The 27,105-nt window shown below is 37.3% G+C and overlaps 1 long non-coding RNA gene across 1 annotated transcript in view; it reads right to left on the reverse strand.

Moving 5' to 3' along the window:
* Nucleotides 1-27,105, reverse strand: part of LOC128072247 (uncharacterized) — a 255,859-nt gene that overhangs the window by 212,863 nt on the left and 15,891 nt on the right. Inside the window, exon 3 of the long non-coding RNA XR_008202182.1 lies at nucleotides 16,743-16,859. This is a non-coding gene — a long non-coding RNA (uncharacterized LOC128072247). The remainder of the gene's footprint in view (nucleotides 1-16,742; nucleotides 16,860-27,105) is intronic.

The following is a 27,105-nucleotide window of genomic DNA, read 5'->3' on the forward strand; positions in this document are numbered from 1 at the left end:
CAGCTTCTAGTGATAACCTTGTTAGTGCTCCCTATAACTACATGTAACCATTCAGCATGACAACCTTTTGCATTTCTCCTTATAAATAATTTTGTTTTGCCTCATCCATTTCTGTGTGCTCTTTATTACATCACGGGACTACATTTATTTGAGTCCCCATCAGAGAATTCTTCTTCATGTTATCCTTAATGGCGCCACGTACTGCCCTGCACTGTAAGCTTGGCAATTCTCAAATCACATTCATTAGTATAGAACCTTTAATTTTAAAAACTCCTTCAAGGAACTTAAAAGGTGGCAAAATATTTAAATAATTAACATACATTAGAACTATGTTAAACACAAAAGGAAAAAATTCAGATGAGTGTGGAATAAAAATGGAGTGAAAGTTGAGCACTTTACATTGGAATTTTCAACCACAATTTTCACTTTCTCTGGAGCGATGAATTTGAGCAAATCTGAGGTCTATCTAAAAAACTTTTTTTTTTTTTTTTTTTTTAATCTGTTACCAGTTTTTATACCTTTTAAACTGGATGACCGAGTGAAGGCTAGGAAAAAAAAAACTAAACATATTTCTCTACATTCACTGACAAAAAAAAAATAAAAATAGTTACAGTATAGTTACAGAGTATGGAGGAAAAAGTGTTGCATTTTTCTAAATTTGGTTTCATTACAAAACATTAAGAACTTCAGGATATGCTGTAAAGGTCAATGTTCCCATGCATTTAATGAAGATTTGTAGGTGGGAACCAGGATCAGTGCTCCCTTCTCTTTGGTAGTAAAGATGATGTACTTTGGGAAATTGAAGTGTCAGAGGAAAAGGTTCTTGAGCAAACTGATAATTATAAAAACAATGAGTCATCAGGTACAGATGATGGCATTACACCAAGGGTTCAGAAGATCTTAAATTGGCTAGGCTGCTGGCAAAAGGCAAGCTTTTACAGTGAAAGGTACTGTTCTAAAGGAGTAGGGCCAAGCCAGTGTTGTCTCTTCACATTAGAGAGAACTCAGGATAATCAAGAGATTTCATCATTAATATATATGTCTGTATTAATATAATCATTATATATTATCATTATATATATATATATATATCATTAATATAATATATGTCCATACACCGGAATTTGGCAAACTGATTCATGTAAAATAGTGAAAGAGATACATGCTAAAGGAAACTGTCTCACAATCTGTTAACATTTGTGGTGTGTGTCAGTATCACAGCAGATAAGGAGAGCTACTTGATGTGAGTTAACTCCAGCTAGAAAGGGTCTGTGAAAAATTTCCTTATGTGAAGCTATTATGGAAGCCAAGTCATCATAGAACAGTGGGATAAATATTGCTGGGGTAAAAAAACTGTGAAGCATAAAGTTGAGCGTAGAGTTGAATTAGATTTTCTGTATAGCAAAAGGTTAACATGAATGGTTTCATGTTATAAACTACATCTCTGATTATTTAACTTCCTATTTGATACTTTGGAAGGTCCAGAAGCACTGAGATGAAAGTAAATGCAGGATATATGCAAGGGTGTGTAGTGTGGGACAAAGAAGGACCACGATGATCTGCTAATATATCACAAGTTGAGAGATTGTGTCCTTTGTGAAAGGACAAGAAATTAACTGTAGACATTTTTAATCTATATAAAAATATAAAATATGCATCTGAGACCAAAAGCATAACCTTTAGGTTAGACCACAAATCCCCAGTAAAAATCTGCATCTGCCGAAAAGCAACACCAGTTTTATGTTATTGTCAAGTTGTGAATGAGATGCAACTAGGCTGTTAGAGTACTCTGAAAAGAGCCTAGAAGAAAGATAAGCAAGGGGTCACTTGATGAAAGCATGCTATCAAGCAGCACAGAGAAGGTAAATCATATTTTTTTCTTTCACAATTGAGAAGAAGAGCAAAAAAATCCCACTCAAGTTAACAGTAGAGGATTTCGAGACATTTCATACTATTTACAGCCACAGAAATAGATGAAACAGACCTTTTCAAGATTAAAAAACAAAACAAAACAAACTTGATATAACTTCTACAAAGAGAAAAAATAAATAAATAGCCAGACTTACCGGAGATCATTTTTGAAAATACTGCTGAAGTAATACCGAAGTCCTTCCTTCAAAATTTATATCCATCTCAGAATATTACATATTAACAAGATATTGACTACAGTAAGGGAGAAAAGTTATCCCATACCTTCCTAATGTAAATAAAATGTAGACACTTCTTATTGCAAGTGTCTGTCATGGATCACTGTCGGAAGCAAATCTAAAGTCCTTTTCCAAGTGAGATATCTCCATTCCTTTGTTTTGTTTGTATATACTCTAATTTGCCAAGCAGGCAGGTCAGCACATCAGAATCAGTAACCAACAAGTAGCAGGTTGGTAAACTATCTTCTGTCACAAAATAATGACATATTCACAATACCAACAATAAAGAACATGGCTATTTCACTACACAGATTATAATTCATATCATCCTTTGTACTTTTTCGGCTGTGAGAACCATTCCACTCCTCCTAATATTGCATACATTCATGCTTAAGCCAATCATGAAGACTCAGTTTCTCACCTATCAGTTTCTTTTGTCTAGCTCAGTTTATTTTGCCTAGCTATCTCTTATAGAAATCTCAATATTTGCACTGCATTGTAGACTTGGTATAAAAGTTTGTAGTAACCTTAAGAGCTCAAACACAATAAGATAAGAATGAGTGCCTGAGTGTCACAGTTTTCAGTATAGAATTCCAAGTAATATTTATCAATATTCACAATAAGAAAAATTGTTGGCAAAGCATCAGCCTTTTCTTTGAAACTACTGTTAAAATTACATGTGCTATAATGTCTAAGTTTGTAACGGAAAATACAAAAAACTGCAGTCAGGGTGGAGAGCGTATCATATCTGGGCCCTTCATTTGCACGCCCAAGTCTTACAATTCCATTAAAAATTACTAAGTCTATAGTTTGAAGAATTTGAAAGGGAAAAAAAAAACAAAAACAAAAAACAAACAAACAAACAAAAAAAAGCCAGCAAACATAATACAAATCAAGTGAAGCAAGTACAGGTAGATTTACTTGAGTTTGGAAGAACTATCTTAATATTTTGTGAAATGTAGTTATAAGAGTATGTTGTTAAGAACACTTCTACAGCAGATTGCAATTGGACAAAGTATGCTCTACTCACAACCTTCAGTAATGCCAGCAAATTTCATGACCCAAATGCTATGGCAGTCACAAAGAATTCTACAAAGGCATCGTTTTTAAGAACAAGTAATAAAGAGTTATAGTGAATTTTGGCAAAATTAGTAAGATGCTTAAACGCTTGTTTCCCTAGAAGAGTAAAGTTTAGCTTTCAAGAAGAAGTTTAGACAAAGATTAAAGCAGCTCATATAAACAGGAAAGAACAGTCTATGCCTAAAGAAGTAAAAGAAAGAATTGGAAGAGACATCACACCACCAACTGAAGATTGTCTCTAAAAAGTTTAAGGATTATTTGCATTTGTCCATTGTACAAGACTACAATGAAAATCAGCTCCTACCTTAGTCTTTATTGGGACTGATGAATTTTTAAACAATTTTTGCAGTGTGAAATTCTATGTATAAGGGGTACAAGAACTTATCTGTTCACTGTGATGTGTTTTTCTAAGACACTGAGATTCCCTTGGGTGAAAGGTTCAGTCGATACTTACAGTATAACTGTACATTAATAACAATAAAAAAAACCTGTTTGGGTGGAAGGATTTTTCTTGTTACATATTTAAATGTGAGAAAAGCAAGGCTGAGCAAGGCTTTCACATTCAAAATTACAAGAGGGGGAAAACATATTTCTTAAAGTGTCTTCCGATTGGTGCACAGAAATCTATGAGAAGTATATGTAACTTAAATATGTGAGTCGAAGTTGAAATAGAAGGGTTTTTTAATTGTTGTTGGAGTTTTTTGTTTCTTTGTTTTATAGGAATATATCCCATTCATAAAAACACAGTTCAAAAATTGCAGTAGGACTCAGAAGGCACACTAGCCACCTCTTTGCAAGGCAGTCTATCAGCCATCCCCAGCACTCTGAGAATGGTTGAGACATTTCTGGCAAAATAACAGAGAAGCATCTGAGAATGCTGGGGAACAATGAACAGAGATTAATAATAGAGTTTGGAGGAGAGGTAGCAGATGACCTCATATAAGATGGCTACAGTGACTCGCTGCCAGGAATGGAAAGAGGTGACCAAGCTGATGAGCTGACTTTCTGTTACACCATTCCTCATTTTATCACAGTGTCTTGTTATCTGCCACTCCAGGGCACATGCAACTGCTGCAACCCAACCAGCTGTTTTACTGTTCCTTTTCCCAAGCACATCAAGATGACAAAGGTCAGCCTTTCCTCCAGGCCACAATTCTTGAGGACATGAATGTAGTGGGGATGAATACTTTTTAAAGCTTTGACTTGCTTAGCTGATAATGCTTTGCATTGTTACCACAAGTGAAAGCTGACAGATGAGAGAGGGAGAAAACCATAACCCAAAACAAATGGATCTATCCATTGGCCTCTCAGGAGGAGTTGGCTGTATATCGTGGAATGCCTAATGTTCAGAAAATTCATCTTTGTAAAGACTCAGGAAAACTTTTTATTTTATCCAAAGTAAAAATATTGGTCAATGTGAAAATAAAAAGTGAAAATAATACTCCCCCTTGTAAAAGATTCCAGCCTCCTAGACTAACTCTATTTCATAGACTTCTAAAACAACATGCTTTTTTTTTTTTTTTCACTAGCATTTTATTACTATTTATAATGTAGTACAGAAGAGATTTTTAAGAGGGAAAAAGGCAAGTTGCAACAACATACCAACGTGTTTAGAAAAGGCTGTGACTGCAGAGGATACAGACCACGCGACTTCCTTTTTTCAAGGAGAGGAACAGAAAACATCAGACAAGTAACTCAAATCCTTTCCATTGCCACACATTGACATAGGAGGAACATATTTAGGAAGGATGCCTTCTTGCACATCCTATTCTGGTTCTAGCAAACAAACTAGGTCTACAGATGCACAGAAGTACCATCCCTATTGTAGATCCCTATTAATTCAAAGGGGTAGCAAGCAATTTAAACAAACAACCAACCAACCACCGAGTGCAGATAGGAGGCTATGCTCTGCTAAGATCTGAATGCCCATGTGGGACAAGGAGGAACAAACTGATTGATAACTCCACAGTTTTGGAAGACACAGCACTACTGATATCAGAGCTTCTTTGCATTGCTGTTCCTTAGTCCTCAGCATCATGGTAAGAACAGCATCTCAGAGCTATTTCAGAGTGGCAAAATGACATTACATATATCCAGCAACATAACACCTGTCTGACACTAAGGTATGCAATTGTTGTAAGATCATGCAATCATTGCTTAGCATAAGTTGCCTCAGTAAACATAGGTTTCTGAAATAATTTTAGCGCCAATTACTTATATTAATACCTACAGCTCTCAATCAAGCATGTTTCCACCATAGTGCCCTTAAATACATTTTATTTTGGTATATTAAGCCAGAAGTTATTTCACAGATCTGCTTTTTAAAGAACTGTAGTTAAAATAAACACATCAATGTAATGAAGGCCTGGAATCCAATAATAATACACTAATTCCAGTACCAAAAAATAATAAAATTCCTTCAGATTTCAGCAATCTGTATTATGGGCTATAGCAGCACAGATGACTAAGGTAGTCAATCTCTGAGGAGGTAGGAAGGCATTTCAACCTCTGAGGAGGTAGAAATGTTCCGTGCTGCAGTTTCTTAACCATTCCAATGGAAGCAGAGTCCACTGTCTCTAATGAGCTCACTATTTTAAAACAAAGATACAGCAACAACTGCAAAGATCACCGGTGCCCTCAATTAGTGAAAATGGAGGCTTGGCTACTGTTTCTTCTAGGTAAAATGAACTGTCATTTGAGAACATCAAAGCTATTTTCATCACTGGTGAAAGCACAGTTAAGTGCACCGACTATGCAAAGGATGGAAAAACAAAAATAAATGGTATATTAAAAATAGCACTATGATGGCTACTATCCAGATACAGTTGTTAGTTCTTCCGTTCAGTTTTCTTAAGTATGAAAGCTTATAATGTGTTACGGTTATATTGGACTGACTGCAAGATTTTGGATTAGTGCATTAGTTTAATGTTAAATATTATGACTTGGAAAAGAATGGGAATTTCTGGAATATCAGACATTTACTAGGAACGCCTTTTCCATGTGACAGTGAAAGATAGTCTGAGACTGAGAAAAAATCTGTTCCTGGAATCAGGAGGAACATGAGGACCAGGTCGCACCACTGCACAATTTGGTGGGCCACCAAAGAACTGGGGAAGACCTCAGGGAACCTAAACAAAGGTTTGGGATACAAACTGCCTTGACAAAAGAATCTAGACTGTGGGGACGAAATAAAAAAGAGGCTGAAATATTAACAGGTTGAATGAAAAAACGGAAGTAGCCCTACTAAAATAACTAGTATACAAATGAGAGGCTCCGTCACAGCCAGATCTGTTCCCTAACTAAGGAGAACAAAAAGAATTAGGAATATGGTAGATTCTGATAATACAACAAGCCGAAATCTCCACAGGAGAAGAGACACAGTTTAGTTTCCAAGGATGCAAGAGAAGCAGTTCTGATTGAGAACTATAACCAATCATGAAGTTCTGTCCTCCATGAAAAAGTAGAAATGACCACATGAAGCAGCACTCTTTGAGGCCCCAGTTTTTCTACTGACTAAGCAGGCAGCTCCATCTCAGACTTGGAGAGGTGAATTCCGAGAACTCCTGGCCTACTGTGGAGAACATACGTATTATTTATCTAGGAAATAGCATTCTGTTAGCAACTCATGGCCCCAAACAGACAACATTTCCTCATAATTTCTCACTTAGTAATTGCTGTTTGCTTATGTTTTATAAGAGCTGGTCTAAACCCAGCAACATCTGAATCATTTCAAGCTGCTGGAAATTAGAGCTCATTGGGAATTCTCCAGGGAAACTTGTTGAAAACGCTGGATCAAAAAAATCTACGTATTTTCACCCAAATCCTTATTTCAGCCACGATCTAATGAAACCGTCTGCCAGGCAGGTCTTGGCATTTTGACTTCCTGACAACCTGTCTACTGAGCTATTGGAAAGCCCACCTTCTCAGACTTCTTGTGATCTGTCCCTCTACTGGAGCACTCAGAATTGGATTCTTATCTGCCCAGAAGGCTTGCCAGAGGTTTTGGGACCGTGGATTCTTAGCCCATTCCTGAAAATGGCTTTCACGATCCGCAGCCAGTGGGCATTCACACGATGACATCTGTAATTGTACTAAATCCCAAAGCTTTTAGGCTTCCAATTCTGATGTCTACACAGGCTCCGTATTACTCTACAAGCTAGGAAACAAGAGGTCTATACATCTTGGGACTTTGCTCAAAGGATGGGCTGTATGATGGACTGTGGGCCCTGAAAGTCCTGGCATGTACAGAGTTCCCTCCACTTGGACTCTTTCCCACAATTCACAGCAGTAAAACTGACCAAAATTATGTCAGCCTCCATCAGTCAGCTGAGTACTCCCTACAGCACAGCTCATTTTGGATACACCACATTTCCTGTGGTTTTGGCTTTTGTAAAAATGGGGGGTAATTCTCCCCTCTTCCTTCCTCCAATCTCAAAGAAAACACTAAAATCTATGGCAGAATGGAAACTCAGCTTCCTAGCCAGCTCTACCTGCACTGTTAGAAGTAACTTATTTGGTTATTTCATGACAGTATCCAGAGATCTCTGCAATGCAGACATTGGTATTTCAAGGTCTGTTTTCTACAGATCTTCTCTATTAGAGAGAGATTTATTTTCCTTTCACCAGGCAGAGGAGAATGCACCTTGCCCTGCAGAGGCATTTTTAAGTTTTGAAATAGGCCTTTCTATTTCCAGCGTTTTCTTTGAGATTGCTTCAGTCAGTGCTTGATAAAGTAACCTGCATTGTATCAAAGTGTTGGTGCAGAAGCCCCAGGAAATCATAATTTTCCAAAACCTTTATGCTAAGCCTCTCAATTCCTGCAACAGTAGCTATACTGTATGAACAACACTCATACTCTTAAACCTTAGGGTTGCTGTGTCTAAAAATTAATTCCTTTAGGGTTTCCTGGTTTCTAGATACCGTGGACTTGGTGCAGGATACATAACATTTTGTCAATAATATGAAGAAATAATCAAAAGAATCTTCAGGAAGCATAATTGAAAGACTGGCAGAGCTCACGGAATGTCAAAGTGGCATGCAACATACACAACCTTGTTTCCCTTTCCAGTTCACTGAACGTCAGGCGTAATCTACAGCCTGATTCAGTTCAAAATACACCCACAGTTTCCCTACAGTAAAAGCTTGCACAAGGCTTCTGTACGCTGAGCCTGAATGAGCTTTTTGCTAAATCAGACAGGCCTTTAGGATTCCCAGCACACATACGTAAGCATGGCTGGAAACAGGGAAAGAGAAGAGGCTGACTGCCTGTGCTGCAGTGCCAGTCTGATCTATGTAGCAGACCAGAAGGTCATAGTGAAAGCTGGGGGAAGCACTGTTCTGCTCCATTCGAGCAGAAGAATTTTATTTTTGTTCCGAAGCACAAGAAACTTTGAAGCACCTTATATGGGCTGAGGCTCAGGCCTTGCTGGAAAAACCTGCTGGAGCTGAGCTCTGCACATAATTCATATGAACATTAATGAGAGTTAAATGCATGCATTGAAAGAAGAATAGACCCTTTAGTGATTTGTCAAGATAAAATTCAAAATAACTTTGAATGCTTAGAGGTAAATATTATGTTTAGGAATTAAAAACAGCAGAAGTAGTGGAACAATTGCCTATAATGAGATCCAGGAACAATTTACTCACTGTACCAGGTTTTCATTAGAGTTATGGCCTGCAGCCATACCACCTTGTGCTGTGATCTTAAATGCTAAGGTGGGTCAGGCTGGTTAGTATTTGGAACAGAGACCTCCAAGCAAGCTTACCACTGCAGGAGCAGCTTAGTGATGCCACGATAATGTCCTTCCTTCTGAATCAGTATTGGATCCAGGTGTTAGAAGATCTGAAGGTCTTTTGTATGAGATCTAAATCTAAGGATAAGATGGATGACCTGTGGTCATTAAAGTATGCCTGTCCTTACTTTTGCAATGTCACTTTGAAATGGCTACTGCATTTCATATGGAGGTGACTGCATGTCAGTGATAGATAAGTGATACCAATACAATATAATTATCAACTTTACAGGGAAGCTTAAGAGCCAAATTTGACAGTATGGGAAAATGGTCCAGAGAAGTGCTAAGAACTGTTTGCTGCATTATTTTTAAAAGTTGCTATTCAAATCCTTTTTGGAAACATCCACCTTCTTGCAGCTCTCCAAAGGGAGGGCACTTTTAACTCCAGGGTTAACACTGAGGTTATCGTGTTTGCTTGTGTCCTCTGATCCCCTGCATGTGTGTGAGCTGTCTCTGCAGCACCGCCTGAACCACCAGAGTTCACTAAACCGGCCACACACTGTCAACAGTAGAGCTGGAAGAGCAGCTCCAGAGGAAGCTCAGCTGTCTGGCTGATGGTAGAACTGCAGACAGCTTGTCAACTGTCCCATCCCTGCTCTTAAATCTGATGGGATTACACCCCTCTGGCATTAGCACTGCAAGCAATTAGGTGCTTATTCATTTGAATATGAACTGGATAGCTGAACTGAATAGTTCCCTATCTAAATCAATGGGACTGTGCACAGTGCACACAAAGTTAAAGATGTATCTGTCTCTGAAGAATGACGGTATAAATGAGCAGCACAGCTATGCAATTCCTAATTGATGTTCTTGATTTATTAACCTCCCTGTTGTCAACCAGGGCACTGTATGAACACCGTTTCGCTTGTTCATATAGGACACGATCCTGAGTATTGCTGAGAGCCCTTGAGTCTGCAGTGCTGAGAGGGATGACTTCATTGGGAATTCACTGAAATGCATCAATTGGAGTTCATTGAATTCAATGGGATTTGAGAGCATTTGGCATCCCTTAGGAGGCAATTAGCACCTTCCAGAAAACAGGCCTTAGACAATCAGGTCTAGGGAGTTCAGACAGGTTTTCCTCTGGGTTTTGGGACAGTTACTATTTGTATACAATAAATACTCCTGTTAATTTTTTGCCTTAAAATGTAATTTTGAACAGAGCTCAGGTTGTCTATTATCATGCTTGGATAAGTAACAGAGACAAGACTGATACTGGTGAGTAACTTACCACTAGTTTGCCAGAAAAAGTTGCAAAGTTAATTTTTCTTGGAATTGCATTACAATGTCACCTAAATAAAACACCTCTCCTCTTTACCACACTTTTAAGCTTTTATTTCCATCATGTGACTGAATAAAATGATCTATTCAAAATACTCATACAGTGTTGGGAATTGCTCCCTCACTTCTTGCACTGAAAAGGAGAAAGCCACAAGTCTGTGGGCTGTAAGCAGCTACTAGGATATCATGTTCAGAGTATGCCTGTTTGTACGTGGACCATATATTCTTAATACCTCAGTTTTACCATTGACTTCATGAGAACAAGCAGGGTCACATAAGCCAGCTGTACGACGCATGTTTGTGAGGAGGAGAGAAACCATCAGCACACACTACCTGCTGCTTTATATCAAAAACTCTTTCAACTTATTATAGATGAGGGATGGAAGTCAGAGACCACGGGAGCCCATTGGAGTTTTTAAATCAAATTGCTTTTGGATTGGTCCCGTAAAGAAAGACACTTTTTCGGGATACTGAAGTATTGCAATTAGCGGATTTTCACAACTTTGTACTCATAAATAAATACCACTATAAAGCTTGCATACTTTTTCTTCTTTGCTTTGCTGTTTGTGGGTTTAAAGCTGCATTTTCTTCTAATAGCAAAATATAACACAAGGAATGAGGTAAAATGTCCAGTACTCAATACAGTTAGAAGAACTAAAGGGAGCATGCCTCCATTTAGCTTCCAAATGCTGCTTTAATCCCTTCTAAAATTCCACTATCTTCTGCAGAACTGCAAGGGAATCCTTGTGCTTCAGAAATACATCTTATTTATCAATGAAATGGGCAGCTCAAGGCAATGGAAAAAAAATCCACATTAGAAAGAAGAGTGTAATACTTTTATAACATCCAACATCAGCTTTCTGAACAGAAAGATGAAAACCACCAAATGTCAAAAGAGCATATTACCCAGGATAAACTGTGCACTGCTGCCACTGCCAACTGCTTTAATAGATGAGAGCTGCTCCAAAAGTAATACCACCTCTTTGATTATGTTGGCCCACAACATCAGAAGCAAATACTGGTGGGATAGCAGTAGAGGCTGAACCTTCCCACCAATATCCTAACACATTTTGTTGCCATGTGACAGATGGCAGCAGAGGGGCAGTCTGACAGAATTGCATCTGACATGGAAATGCGGATTAAGTAAAGGGGTGTTATTGATTTTCTCTGTGCAGAAAAAATGGCACCCATTGACATTCATCGACACTTGCTGACTGTTTATGGAGAACAAACAGTGGGTGTGAGCACAGTGAGGAGGTGAGCGGTGCATTTCAGCAGCGGCAACAGCGGTGTGAAAGACAAGCCATGTTCCAGACTGGCACACACAGCTGTCACAACATGAAATTAAGAGTGTCTCGATCAGCTCATTCATGTAAATCAGCTAATGGTGGTGATAATGCTGGAAAGTAGTATTTTGCAGCTGATAAATTTCTCTATCAAACAGTGTTATTGTGGTTATTCTATTTTTTGTATCTATGGTAGTTTTGAGGAAATAAATGGGAGGCATTACTTTCAGAGCAAGCTCCATGTATGCACTTGAAGGCCAGACTTCAGTAAGTAAAACTTTTGCTTACTTTTTTTTCGTTTAAAGAAATACATACTTTTTTTTTTTTTTTTTTTTTTTTTTAATCCAGATAATGCTATATTCTACCAAGAGGTTACACAAAGGAACTGCAAATAAAGTGTATGTACATAAATAACTTGGTCTGACTTTTTGTTTAATGTCTAAGATGATTGGAACAGATTGTATCATGAACTGCTTTCCCTTTAGCTAATTAAATAGCCGTCCCCACTTACCATAAAGCATATTCTTATTAAAACAAGTATCTATATTCACTCTGTTGGATAAATTACTTCCAAGTAAGTGCCATAAAGTCCATTACACTCATGCTTTAGAAGTGGATCAGGTCCAAACAGACAATCAAAGGATTTCACTGGGATTATTTTAGATTAGAAAAACTAAGGAAAACTTGAAGCACTGGCAAGATTGTAAAGATGTAAAGGATAAATTAGCAGTTACATACCAAACAAAGTACAGCAGCAGTATCCTAGCATATTCAAAAAAGAGCAAAAATAAAAAAATATCCTATTGTACTAACCTAGGTTCAAACTGACATTTGTTTATTCAGAAATAGAATGTCATGACTAAATGTTATCTGCCATAAAAATCAAAGTTTATATTTCAAAGTTTAAATACCAAAAATATATAAAACAACCAAGTTAACCAACCAGCTGAGTAGGAGCTTATTCTCTCCACAAGTTCCTTTTAAAATTGAGCAGAAAAGATCATGTTATGATTTGCTATATTAATGAGCCATTATTGCATAACTATGCTTTTATTGCAGATATATTACCTGCTAAATGATGCTGTTTTTCCAGAAAAAGTTCACAGTACAGATTCTATGGGAATGTTTCCTGCTGACAGTTCCTAAATCTTTCAGAAGCTGTCAGCAACCTCAGAAATCAAGTTTGCAGTACCCTAGCAAGCAGAAGCACATGCATAGGCTTTCTATTTTTAAACTGCAACTCAGACCATTAAAGAAATGGCTTAAATGTGAAAGATCATTGAAAATAAGAATCATCCTAAATTGTCAATTTAAAGGACACTGTTAATTACGTGCAATCTAATCTGAAAATCCTATAAACGCCACTTGCTGTTTTAAAATCTACATTTTTTTAAAAATTAACTTCTGCCCAAACTAATTTTCCTCAGAGCCACACTGACAAATGTTTGATATAAAAAATAAGTAAAATTTAGTAAAACATACATTTCCATAGAGAAGACTGATCCATGGGAAACATGTCCTTTCTATTTACCCGTAAACAGCCTTTCTACTGTACATTCTTCCCATTAAGCTAATGAAAATGATGGCAAAATCCAGCTGAAGCTTAAAAGAAATTCAGCCCAAAGGTTTATAATTACAGTCAATTACTAAAGTTCACCTGCTAGACTTCTGAAATGTCCTCGTGCTTTGTGTCACTCAATGCTCTTTTGATTGTTGTATTTTTTTCAATGAAGCAGAGAAATTGGGCCCAGCTGAACACAACTTTGCTAGAAATGAGACTATGATATCACAAAAATACTCACTGAACTCTGAACATGAGCACAAACATTCATTCCTTACAAAAGTTTACTAGAAAAAACTGATTACCACTGCTTCCATTAAATCCGATTAGTCCCTTTTTATTATATTGGCCATATTCTAAGTGGTGCTCTGCAGTTTGCAGGCACAAACTTTGTTATTGGTAAATGGGATTTTTATGACTAATTTCCCCATTTGCTGTTTGTTATGAAGATTTGTGCACATAAACCTGGTACACAATTTCATGACTATATTTCAAAATGTCCCTTTGTTTTGGATTTAAGCTAGAACATAATTTTCTCAAGAGCATAATGTACTCTAATATACAATATTCCATGCTGCTTTTCAGCTGGATGGAGCAACACAGAGTAGCTAGACAACTGCCACAGTGGAAAAAAGAATTTCCTCACAACAGCCAAGAGTTTGAAGATTTTATTACCTCTAAACCGACCTCTTACATTCTTCAGGACTTTGAATCAGGGCAAGGGGTTTGTATTCCAGAAATCACTGCCTGGCAGAACATTTTCGGTGAAGACCATTTTACCTCTTGATCTAAGCTTAACAAGAAATGATTCAAATAGATGTGGATCAAGTTCAAGACGGGTGAGAAAAGGTGACTTAGAACAGTAATTCCCCACTAGCTTGTGGATGCTATATTGAGAATGCTTTAGCAGTCCAGCCTATAATCTATACATGCCTGTGTGAAAGCTCATTTCTATTTGTGAGTAGCTAGTACCTAACTCGTATCTCCCAGATGGGATGTCACCAGAACAAACTGCAACTGTTCCGAAGGGCAGTCAGAATGTATAGATTTTTAATCTTATCACTATAGAGGCTGCAGATTCTACAGCTCCATAGTCATCACATGGAAACAAAACTTTCTTTTACTTCTTATTATATAAGAAAAGCAATGAGGATTTTTTTTTCTATTTCTTATACAATTTTTTTGCTAGTCTTAATTAAGCTTTACATATAAACATAACTTAACTGCAGTTGGCAATATAAGTAGTGCTGTAAAAGCAAAACCCATGGCCACGGGGGCTCCTTTAAAATTGAAGTCAAGGAAGAGAAAAGAGGGAAAATGTAGATTAAGATTTGCTACAGAGAGAGAAAGGAAAGGATGGATCATAAAATATAAAGTACATTGATGCAGAAGGGTGTGTTTATGCACACATTTGCATCTATATCCATACAAATATAATTTTCAAGTCTATACATTGTTGGGCAACATATGTATTGTTCACAAAGTAAGCAAAATTCAAAATAGGGTTTTTATTCAGCATCAGAATCTAAAATTGTTCACATTGTTTATAATTTTATTGGTGCCAGTTACCTCTCCCCCATTATGGACTGAAAGATCACTCCTTCCACCGCTAAGTTTGGTTACAAAACCTCCAAATGAACCTTCCAGTAACATCAGCCCAGATAACACGTCAGAGATCTGCTCTTCCAAAGACAGGACTTTGCCAAGGAAATTGCTTACTTATAACAAATTTTGGAAGAGACCATGACAAAAATGTTCAGAAGATACAGTTTGTCAAATACTATCTAAAGTTTTTTCTGAAAGCTACCACCAAAACAGTGTTGAGAACAACTTTTAAGTCTTCAGCAGATCTACAAAGCACTTCTTAGTTTCATATCTCTACCTGTAAAGTAGAGACAGTGATAACACTTAACCTCCTTAACAAAAACCTTTGGTATCTTTTGAATTAAAAAAACCCTTTAAAGAAACTCACACATAAATTATTTTATATATACTCACAAGTCAATTACTCTTGTGGGTACAGAAACATATATAGAACAGATTGGCAAGTTAAAATTCCAATAGAAACTATGAAGTTCCTGTAGAACTATAAAACTACAGTGATATTTATGGTCAAACTTTCTTTGTTTTGCAAATTGCATAGAGCTTTAAGCCAAGATTGATCATCAAGCTATATTCTGTGTACATTGAATAGACAGAATTTCTAAAGAATTACCAACTAGAAACTTAATACATTTCTTAACCTCCTTTAGAAGTTTGCTCTCAAGCTTAAACAATCACTCCAAATAAGTAATCTTAGCAAACACTACCAACATTACTAAAACTAAGCTTCCCAAGGAAATCATACACTACTCACACAAATTCTAGATATTTATGAATGCAGTGGATTGAATAAAATTTTTGAATCTTCAGAATTGTTTTAATTTGCTTGTGTGGAAATGTTATCTACCTTTCCTCCAAAGTTTCATAAATTTTTCTAATGAATATGTTGAAAGACCTCTCAAAACCATAACACAGATACTTTTACAAACATGCAGTGAGTTTCAACAATGCAAGGTATCATTTTTCTGTTTGTTAAATCTTCTGAAGACAATTGATTGCAAATGATACACATGAGCTCATTTACTAGAATTGTTCATTTTTTTGCATGAATGTTCAGATACATGCCTTATGGCTCAACTATTGGTCCGAATCACTTTTTGAGGTAGTATATTTTAGTGAGAGTTTGTTGGTTCCACATAGGCAAACAAACTAGCGAGAGCACAAGGCAAAGAAGCAAGATGAATACTAATATTTATGAATTTAAAAGGTTTACCAAGCTTGGAAACAATCATTTTGTTTATCTCAAATCCAGCTACAATCTAAAAAGTGCCAATGCAACCTTCTAATCACTATGCAAAACCTGAAAAGAACCAGTTAGAGCAGTCTTAGCAGGCATCTCCTGTCAGCTATTGTAAGAGACTGGGTCCTCTAGCCAGCCCTTGCAGGCATCACACATCCTTCAGACTTCCTTCCTCCCAGAGCACCTCATTCATAGTTAATGCAGAATCTCTTTTGGCCTCTTTGTGGTTCTTTTCAACTGAGACCTTGTATCTGTAAAACCTTTGAGATTTTCCTATGCAAGGAGCTGTTATTCCTATCTTCTCCTCAGATGCATTTTTTTTTTCATCTGGCAACATGTGGTGCTTAAGGTCAACTTTCTTTTTGTCAGGTTCTAACAAGCTTTATAAAACGTATCACCACAAATCTGATTTTTATCCCAAAAAGAATGAGTTATTACTAAGAACTCATGAATTGCTAAAATGGGAAGAAAGGGGTTCCCTTTCATGTCATGAGTACTGCTGCATTTTGTCTCTTACAGCTTCTTCCAGCAGCAGGTTCTTCTCCATCTCTTCTAAGCTCCCTTCCTAAATGCTTCACAGCTCATGATGCAGCTGTTTGCTTGTTTCTCATAGGTTTGTCTCTAATATCCATCCCATCCTAGATGCACATGAGAAGGATCTATAAAGGTCATTGTTGGTATCTTTTGTCTTAAGTAAACATACAAAAATTTGCCTCATTTTAAGTATTTCCTCTAATAAAGAAGTGCACTTACCTGACAGGATTTGTTGTTTTACCAGTACTCTGTACAACTGCATCTAGGACTTAATTCTTCCTTCTCTCTTAGGAGAGTCAATGAATGTCTCCTTAGAATTTCACCACGATACCATGCCTGGAAGAGAATGGCAATGAGTTAAACAAGCAGTTCCTGGGATGTGAACAAGTGACCCTGTTGTTAAGTGACCATGCTGACTACTACTGCTTAATTTTAACAAAAGATGTTATCCAGTGCCTAACAATAGAGTCCTAATAACTCTCTCACTTATAGCTGATACTGAAATAAAGCAATAAATCTATCCATACTAGCAACACCTTCTTTCTTAGGGAATGAATACAATTTATCAAAAGTCACAATGCTAATACACTCATCATTTAGAATTTCCAAGAACCCTGTGGACAGACACAACCTGGCAGATAGGAGAGTCTATCTTGCTGTCATTCCAGTGTTGAGGACAAGAATAATAAAGTCATTAAATATTTTATTAAAATAAAATTATTTGCCCAGACTTATTTCTTTTTGCAGTATTTAATAGAACAACATCAAATAAGTGATACATCTATCCAAATATTCTGTCTCTGACAATGTCCAGTGGACATGGAAAAACACAGGCATAGAGATAAGCACGTAGTAACATTCCTCTAGACTATTCTCCCAGGAGAGACACCAGCAAACAATTGCCCTTGATGGACTTTTTTCCTCTGTAATCTACTGCTATCCCTCTTAAATCTGTGTAAAATACCAGCACATAAAACATCACGAGACAAAGATTCCCACAACTGTGTTATGAGGTACTTCCTTTCATGAAGTTTCATGAAGTTTTACTCAGAATTCAAGGTTGGTTTTGAATCATGTATTTTAGAAGTTTTACAATAAATGAGAAAACATTTTTATCTTCACTAAATATTTCCCATTAAAATATTACATTTAACAATTATGTAAAAATCAGTGAATGAGGCTTAAGAAAGTGAAAATGAAATTATGTAGACACTAATCTATGTTTGTTATGCAAACCAACCTGAAAAGACAGTTAATTTGTTTAAATATCAGTATATCTGTCAGGAGATAGGCTGCTGGGTGTCATTAACCAGTTAGAATTTCCTAATTGTTATCTTGCAGTGATTATTTAGAATACCACATAATTTCCCCATAATCTCACTGATGCCTTTCTGCGAAGGCATGAAGATGTGATCCAGCATACAACCATGGAGGTGGACACCCCACTATGCCAATCAGCTGGTGCCAGTACTTTCTACTTAGTGAGCACTGTCTTCCACAAGCTCTCAGCCTTCTAGGAACCTCAGGTGAACTAAACACAACAGTGACTGAAGGGATTCATTCTTAAACATGTTAAGTAGCAAAGCAATCAGGGTCTTAGAAGATCCACAGCAAAGTGATGAGGGAAATCAGCTTTATGGATAATGTATTCATTTAAACTCTTACAGACATCTTTCAGTAATGTTAGAAAGCAGTGACCTGTCCTTTGTGTCTTTGCTATTATCTCATCTCTGAACAATGGTGTTTTTTCCTGTTATTGTACACTCCTGAAAAAACTCCTCAATGCGTGACTGACTGAATTTGGCCTGCTTGCTTGCAATACTGCAAGTTGTCCTTTCAGATAAAAGCAGATGGAAGAAGCACAGCCCTCACTTGAGTTCTAAATACACTATGCCACAGAATGTGACATGGCTTCCTGTAAGACAAGACATAAACCCTTTCTGACTGGAAGGAAGGAACAGCATGGTGGGGATCATGGGAGATAAAAGCCAGAGATGAAACTCTTTGCTGTCCTGGCCATCCAACCAGGGGTTGACATGCTGCTGGACAAGCATAAGGATTCTCCCCATTTACACAGGGACTGTGGAGCCTGATCTCTCCTCCTTTTGTCCACCCCATCACCCTGCAATGTGTTCTCAGGAGAGCTGAACCTTCCCTTGGTGTATTAGGCTGCACTAAGGAGCCATGACTGCCACACTGCCCTGTGGAAATCTCAATCAGAGCATGTTCAGGGAGGGTGACATACAAACAGCCTCACTGCCAGCCAGTCCTATGGCCCAAGTTCCCCATAACTGCAGGATAGCGTTATCATGAGCATCTCCTACCTGCTGGTTTCAGAACCATGCCAAGAAAAAAAAACAAAGGTGGATCAGAATCAGGCCCTCTTTAGTGGATGATGAACTGGATTACAAAAAAGTAGTATCTATAAATGCTTTGGATACAAAAGTGCATCAAATACTATTTCTGACTTGCATATCCTTTAAAATAGATTTGATTGCCTCAGATAAACTTTGTATTATTTCTGTACAAGGAGCTATGCAGACCAGAATGGACTTCCTACCATTCCACAGTAATTTCTTTTGAAATCTTTACCAGAGGCAGTGAAGCAAGGCAGATGCTTTCAAGAGGTACTAGAAGACATAGTAAAGTGCAGGCATGGACAAGTGTCTTGCAAAGGTAAGTACCCCCTCTACTGACCTTAAGATGATATCTTCCCAAAAGACTAGAAGCATAGCTTGCACATGTGCATAATTATACACACTCTATTTTCATAGATATGTGCATCCACAACTTCACAGACATGCAAAATACAAATGCCAGCTGTTAGTAAGGCAATATTTTCTCTCTAGAGGTGTATCAATATTGGCTTATTTCTAAGGTCTGTAACTCATTTCAACCCTGAGTCACATAAACCTCATGTAATAATACCCATTTATCAAATATGCCATACTATATCACCAAGAAAAAAAACATTGAAATGCTTTCTCAATTGGTTCCTTTCGTCCAGAATATTTTGGACAATGCTACTTGCCCAGGAATTATTTCTGTTAAGCTATCTTACAGACCTGTTGGTCACAGGACTGCTTCCACTCTTCAAGTAAAATCAATGGATACTCCTGACTTCAGTGACAACAGGGTAAAGTTTCATGCTATAAAAATATAATGCCCACAATATTTGTCAAATCAACTTCAATCTGAGATCCTCTGTCACTGTGAAGAAAACACAATTAATGACTCACTTTAAAACTGAACTGTGGTTTAAGACCAAGTGCTAAATCAAATCCAGTCACGTACAGCCTAGGATTTAAAAACATGTTTTAAAGCAACAGTTAAAAGAGCAGTTAAGTCACAACATCCACCAGCTAATTCATGTTTAAAATAAATCTGATGTAATTGGAAGTATATAGTACATCTATACCTCAGAATTCAGTGTTGGTTGTCAGACTTATACAACCCATGATCATCCAGCACTCAATAAATCTCCCATATTCAGGGATGCTTGCTTAAATCTCAGGCAACCATACACACCATGGAACTTGGTGGTACAGAAAGACTCATCGTTTTAAGGCCAGTTAGTTAAAAATATCTATCTGTACATATCCAGTGGGACATGGGACAGAGCTGAAAGTCTTTTCTGTACTAGTTCATACAAGGCATCAGAACTGAGGTATGAAGGACAGACATAAATGAGAGAAAAATACACGTAGCAAGACAACTCAAGAGAACAAAGAGATAGAACATACCAAAGAAAAGGTGATCTCTGAGCAGTCACATTCTTTTGGATCCTCTTTATATTGTTTTAAAATGATCCTGGAATTGTGCCCATAAGACAAGCCATTTCCTGAGGCACTAACAGTGCAGTACCATAGCATTCAAAAGTTATATAATTATTTAGAAAATGAAATTCCTGGAGACCATGCAAGAGCAATAACAGTACATGTAATTAACAGCAGAATTTTTTTGTTGTTGTTCAGTTGGTTGGTTGTTTTTTTTTTTTAACAAAAGATTTTTATACAACTTAGGTATCAGTAATAATGATAATGATTACTTGCATGACTGCTAGATTGCCAGAAGATATTTGAATATCAGCATTTAAAGATAAAGATTTTGAACTCATCCTTGAAAGAGTTCAGTGGCAGACCATTTAAGATACTTCTTCAACATCAGCGATGATATGACGTAACGAGAAAAAGAGCTGTCGATAAATCGTGAAATCAACATCATCTTCTATTCTGATATGGAACGAATTATAGTGATAAAGTGATTGCTGCTATTTCTATGACTTAGCTCAAATATTCCCTTTTATCACACCTTATATTTGTGTTGATTGCCAGGTAAGTCAACTGAAAACCTTTTTGCTAACAAGAAATCCTGGTACTGAGGTCAGCCCTTCAATGCTGAAATGTACAATTAGCAGGCAGGATTAATCTCAAACTATCCTGTAGTTCTCTCAACTCCAAAAGTAATTGCATCTTTCCCACTAGCAACACCTTTGTACACAAGTACATTAAGTGTTAAGCTTCACAAACCATGAGAACTTGAGATAACAGTGGCTGTACATCAAGGTCCATCAGGTGGTGGATATCAAACTGCTGTTCTCAGTGCTGTGGGCTCCATATATTAGCACTCAGAATAGTTGAATCAGCACACAAGTCCATTTCTTGAAAGGTATTAATCTTTTTAAAGGTGAAGAATTAATAACAGAGAGGGAGAGAGAAAGGGTGAGAGAAATGCAATCTGTTACAGGACTGGGAGAGTACAAATGAAGATTAGAGCTGTAGTTAGCTGTCGCAAGAGATTGTAGCCTATGGTGAACAAACCCTCTCAACTTACTGGCATTTGTCATTCTAAAGCATGCTCCTTTAAATTATATATAAAATAATTTTGAGACAGTGGAACTGTTCATGCCTAGTGTAGAAGAGAATATGACTATGGCAGGAGGCTTGAAGTAATGAAAGGTGGGGGATACATTCTTTATTGATTAACATGTATTCCTTGAAAAAAAAAATAGGCATGGGGAACAAAACATTATGGATTTTCTAGTTCTTATTCAACTAGAAGATGGAAATAACTGCAAGCACAGAACCATCAGAAAAATTTCAGAGACTCAGTAGGGCTTTTAAAATCATCTAAGATTTCTCTACTCCCTGTCTTCTACTCAGTCTATTACTTAATGTTTTTCAGAGAAGGTAGATGAGCATCAGGAATGCATCTGCAATAGAGACGTGGCCAAGTAAAACACATCCTATGCAGTTATCAGCTATGCCAAACCTTCCTGGGACTCAGCCAAATGGACAGTGACTGGTTTGCAAGCCACTTCCAGCTGCTCCCATTTTCAGTTGAAAACAACCTATAAAGCAGGATTGAGCCTCATGGATATGCAAACTGCAAACCTGACTTGTGTCAACACCATCGCATCCACTAACAGAGGGCTGATGGTGCCAGATCCAAGAAAGGACTTCTCAACACCAGTGCCACAGGACACAGTAATGGATTGATTAAGGTTTCTTCTGCCAGCAGAGCTGCAGTAGAAAGACCTATAAAACTTCATTTTCACAGCAGGTACCCAGCAGTAGTGAAATGATGGATGACTTAATAGAAACAGCCTTTAGCCAGACTGATTCATGCCAAAATCCATAGGGACTACCTTTGCGAGTGATTCTCCCTATGCTATAAGGACACACAATTCCATATTTTTATTTTTACTGATACATACTATTGACATACATATAAACATATATTTATTTATCCTTTGTTTTAGCTAATTTGGCTTGCAGTTTCTTAACCTGTTACTAACATCATGTCCTGTCATTAACATAATTTTGCAAATCGTTATTTTTGCCATGGGTAGAACTGTCAGTGATGCACCTGAGAGCTGTTCTAAACTTCTATCATCACTTCCTGGAGTGCTCCATAAAGAAGTGACCCTAAACCTTACCAATCTCTTCCGAGCTTAGTGACAGAACTCATGTGTGGGAGTTTGTAAGACTGAAGTAAAAAAAATTTAGCATTTAAATAATCAAAGATTTTTATTGCTGTTTCAGAGAAATATGAAAAAATCTGGGTAGAACACTACACAGTGGCAATACTGTATAGCAGCTTTCATACAAACTGTGCCTCAAAACCCTGCACAAAGTGATATAAATTGTTTAAAGTAAAGAATGCCACTATAAAGACACTGATTAATAAGTTAAAACAGTTGGTTATGAATCCACTGAGACAAAAATCAGCAAGCGTATGAGCCTGAAAAATGCATTTTAAGATAGATTTGTGAGGAGATGGAGACTTGTGAAGCAAATACACAGGAAGGTTGGCCTATATTGATGGCAGATCACAAGAAGTTTTGTATGGTTAGGATCTGTGACAAAGGACAGACAAGATCTTGAGAATTGTCCCGGTTTCAGCCAAGACAGTGTTAATAGCATACCAATGTTTGGTTGTTGCTGAGAACTGAACACGAGTTCTACTTTGTTTTCAATTCTCTGCCTCATCCCACTTGATGGGGAGGGTGGAGTGTGGCATTAGTGAACATCTGTGTGGTGCTGGGATTTCTGCTGGGTTAAACCACAATAAAAATGAGGACAGTGGCAGTAACAAGGAGCTGCCTTGTTGCTCATGCTGTCAGTTAACCACAGAAAACAGAATGAAGTATATCCAAGTATTTACAACAATCCACTTTGCTAAAGCTGGAAGACCACGGAAAAAGCAGAGTAGGTTTATCAGGTCTGAAATGTCCACAAAGAACAAAGCTGCAGGCGTGGAATAGGCAAATGAAGATAGGAGGATTTGGAGAGACAGCACTGAGGACATAGCTTGACACATTTTTTCACTTGACACGTTTCTATTCAGAAGGAACAAAAACAGATTTACACATGTGCTATAAGGGGGACACTCTGCAGCAATATGAAAGGTGTTACAAGCCAGGCCTTTTTCACTGAGGTCCATTGGCTATTGTCTTAATCTCAGATAATCATACACCTTAGTCACTCAAGCATGAGTCCTACACTAGGGACTCTGAATTTTTGTTTAAAAAAACTGGGATAAAAATCGCAGTTAATGACAACAATTAGCTTAAATACAATTTGTCTGTCAACACAAATACATCACTCCAGGTTAGCATATTGCTTAGAGGCAATCCAAGCAAGGCTCTAAAGAAAGTCCAAAGCACGGAGCAAAACGATCTCTAAACTATGTACTTGCCTCTTGCAACTCTAAAGACAAATCACTACTCTAACAACAAATATCCCCTTTACCTGCAAAGGGATTCTTCCCTCTCCTGCTCAGAAAGAACATCATTTTTTTTTACCTCACTAATACCTCTTTCATATGAAAGAGACTAAAGCCTGTGCCAACCCCTGCTTATCTTTGGAATTTGTTCACAAAGATTTTCCATTGGAAGGTAAAGCAGATTCACCATGTTTTAACACAAAATAATGCCTGGATATAATGTCACATTAATAGATACAGACTAAAATAGGACAAATAGATTTTGCAACTTGTTACTCTGTTTCTATCGCAAAATATCACTTGTTAACCCTTTGTAGTAAGTCGCAGTGACTCTGCTCACTACAACAAAGAAAATCTACCACTGAGGAATTAGAACAGTCCTTATCCCACTTTTCCTCACTTAACATCATAAGCTGAAAACATTTCTCAGGCACAGTACCTTGTCTTTAAAGCTTGGATAAAACCAAGAAAAAAAAAATGTGAGAGGAAAGATAGGACTTCAACATAGCTTGATTTCATTTTTAAATTGAGTCAATGTTTTTCACTCTAGATGCCTGCTTACTTATTCAACTCAAGTTCATTCTTAGGGGGATCTTGTCAATAAAGTCAAATAAGGCTCTCCGTGAGCAGTAAGGTTTTTGAGGGTCTTTTTTTGAGGGCTTCATTAAAAGCAGACAGTTTCTCTAACCTTTTAGCAGAACCTGTTATCTGATGACGTGAATTAAAGTCTCTCAAATGACTAATAATCATATCAAGGCTGCCATGTCAGCTTGTAGATTTGAATAAGAGGGTCTGAAAACATTTGCATGCCTCGATGTGCCAGTGCTAAGAAGCTAATGTGATAGTGCTGTCATAAAGCACTGGAAAGACATGACTTAATGTAATCTGTCATGTCATATGCTAATCTTCAGCCATTACTTGAGTGCTGTAAGTAAGTAGAAAGCATTTGGGAGAAATCCTTTTCAATTTCTCTGAGTACCACTTCTGCTGCTGGTCAGCTCAAATGGGTTTTGTGCATTTAATGCGGAGCTCAAGTCAAGTTGGTTTAGGTCACACTTAATTAACCAGCACGCTGATGGGCTGGGCTGGTGTAGCACTATGGAAAATGGGTATTCCTGATACTGCCTAACAAGTAAATATTTCATATGCTGGAGGAAAAAAAAAAGGGGGCTCTCAGACTTTGATAAGAAAAAGCCCTCTTACAAAAACACTATCTCTTTAGCAAGACAGTTTTCTATGCCTCTCCCTTAACTTGCTTCTACACAATTTAAACAAAGATGATTATAAATACTTAAAAACTCTTCCATTTGTAACCACAAACTTTAAAACCACCTGATGGAGACTAGTCATTCAAACAACAATAGACAACAGGCAGCTTTAAACACAGTGTACTTTTTAAAAATAAGAATAAAGGAAATGATCAAAGAGACAATTCAACTTTACTTACTTGTTTTAGGAAAATGACACCAATATTTTTTAATATACAGCAGGTGGAAGAGGGAGAAGTTCTAACAATGCTAAGTACAGCATGTGGGATGGAAAATGAAACATATTAATGAGAATGACAGAAATTTCAGGACAATTTTAGCAAAGTGTGAAGGGATTTTGAGTCAACACTTGAAGGTTATTTTAATAATAACTACAGCCTTTTCAAATAAAAGCTTAAGAACCCTGTGGCTTTTGCAGCTATGAGAATGTTTAGCAGGGCTCACTAGTTTGCAGCCTACCCCAACTAAACCTGAAGGCTTTGAATTTAAGGATTTCAGATCATTTTGATTAAGACTGCCATAAAGAAACAGGGAGACACTATCTGAACACCAATAACACAAAAACTTTCCTCATTCTGTTTTCTTGGTGGTCACACTGGAATCAAATCCTGCTAAAGTCAGACATTTCATAGACCTACAGGAAACAGACGATCTTTACGGTATTAGGTCATTTTGTTCATTTTCTTGTCAATGCTGGATTGTTACTCACAGTAAACTGTGAACTGTTTAATTCAACTTAAATTTAAAAATGACACACTTTAATAGTTTCCACCATTCCCAAAGGGAATGTATGAAGCATTCTTACACTCCAGCATCAAGTGTGACTGTTCCCCTCCTCAAACCCAAGTTATCCTCTGTCTTGCTGTGGCACAGGTGAACCTGTATAATTACACAGATTCAGCTTTCCTCACAAGTAAAATAGTTTAGAGTTTCAGATCAGGAAAGTATTCTCCTTCTGGAGGAATAAAATGATCCAAAATATTTTGCCAGCTTTGTTTGTGATCAGCAATCCTTCAGTCCTTTAATAGCAGGCTGTTCAATTGTCTTATCAAGTTACTTTTTTTTTCTTCCCATTTAACGTCTTCTAGCCATCCTTCAAATACTAGTCTTTCAGAGACCTCCACCTTTCTTGAAGTCCTCCTCTGTTCATTACATTACTACAACAAAATAAAGCTCACTGTCTTTGTCTACATCACAAATTGGATGACAAGTCTTCTTCCCACTCTCACTAGAATGACAAGGACCTCATGAACTCAAGCATTGTTCATCAGTGTATGGTAACAGTCTCAGCTCCTGGTGATCTGTCTAGCCTTATGTCATCCAACTACTTTTGCTGAGGAATAACCCAAGACCAGAGTTAGACCAGGGTACTTGACAATAGTTTTAAGAGAGACAGTTTCCCTTATTGCAAGTCTTGTTCATAATCTAACAAATTTCATTACTACAAGTTTCCGAGATAGACAGCCAGAATGTCAGTCAAACTATTTATATTTCTGTTATTGTTTCCTAATACAGACCATTCAGTGTTCCAGCTTTTTAATATTTTTTGTTGGTGTTCTCTGAACTCCCTCCAAGCGGTAGACAACCTTTGAATATAATAGTGCCCAGAACTGACAGGGACTGCATATCCACAAAGTTAATTTGATAAAATACATTGTCCTGTGTTGTATCTAAAGGAATGCATGCTATTTCATTCATCAACAGACAGAAGGGTGCTATTTTCATGAATAGATGAAAATAGATGGTCTTTGGCTGTGTTGGTTGGTGGCCTCACAGTTCCCAAGCAGTCTGTTTTTTAGAGCATTTGCTTGAGAAAAAGCATTACTCATACTCACATTGTTTTCATCTTCACTGTACTAGTTTAAGCTACAACTCCACTTAAGCAAAAAATTTGTTTTCTTGGAGGACCTAATACATACTAATTCAAACTAATCAATGCAGTGAAATGACTTAGAAGGCATTTTAAAACACAGCTGATATTCAGTCTATTTCCAATGTATCATCTTGACCCTTACAAAGACTATCACTGTGGATTGATACATGAAAGTCCTTAGTTAGCACCATCTGTGACAATTTCCCAACCAAGA

The sequence above is a fragment of the Tympanuchus pallidicinctus genome, unplaced genomic scaffold, assembly GCF_026119805.1.
Source record: "Tympanuchus pallidicinctus isolate F22 unplaced genomic scaffold, pur_lepc_1.0 scaffold7, whole genome shotgun sequence".
NCBI classification, from domain to species: Eukaryota; Metazoa; Chordata; class Aves; order Galliformes; family Phasianidae; genus Tympanuchus; species Tympanuchus pallidicinctus.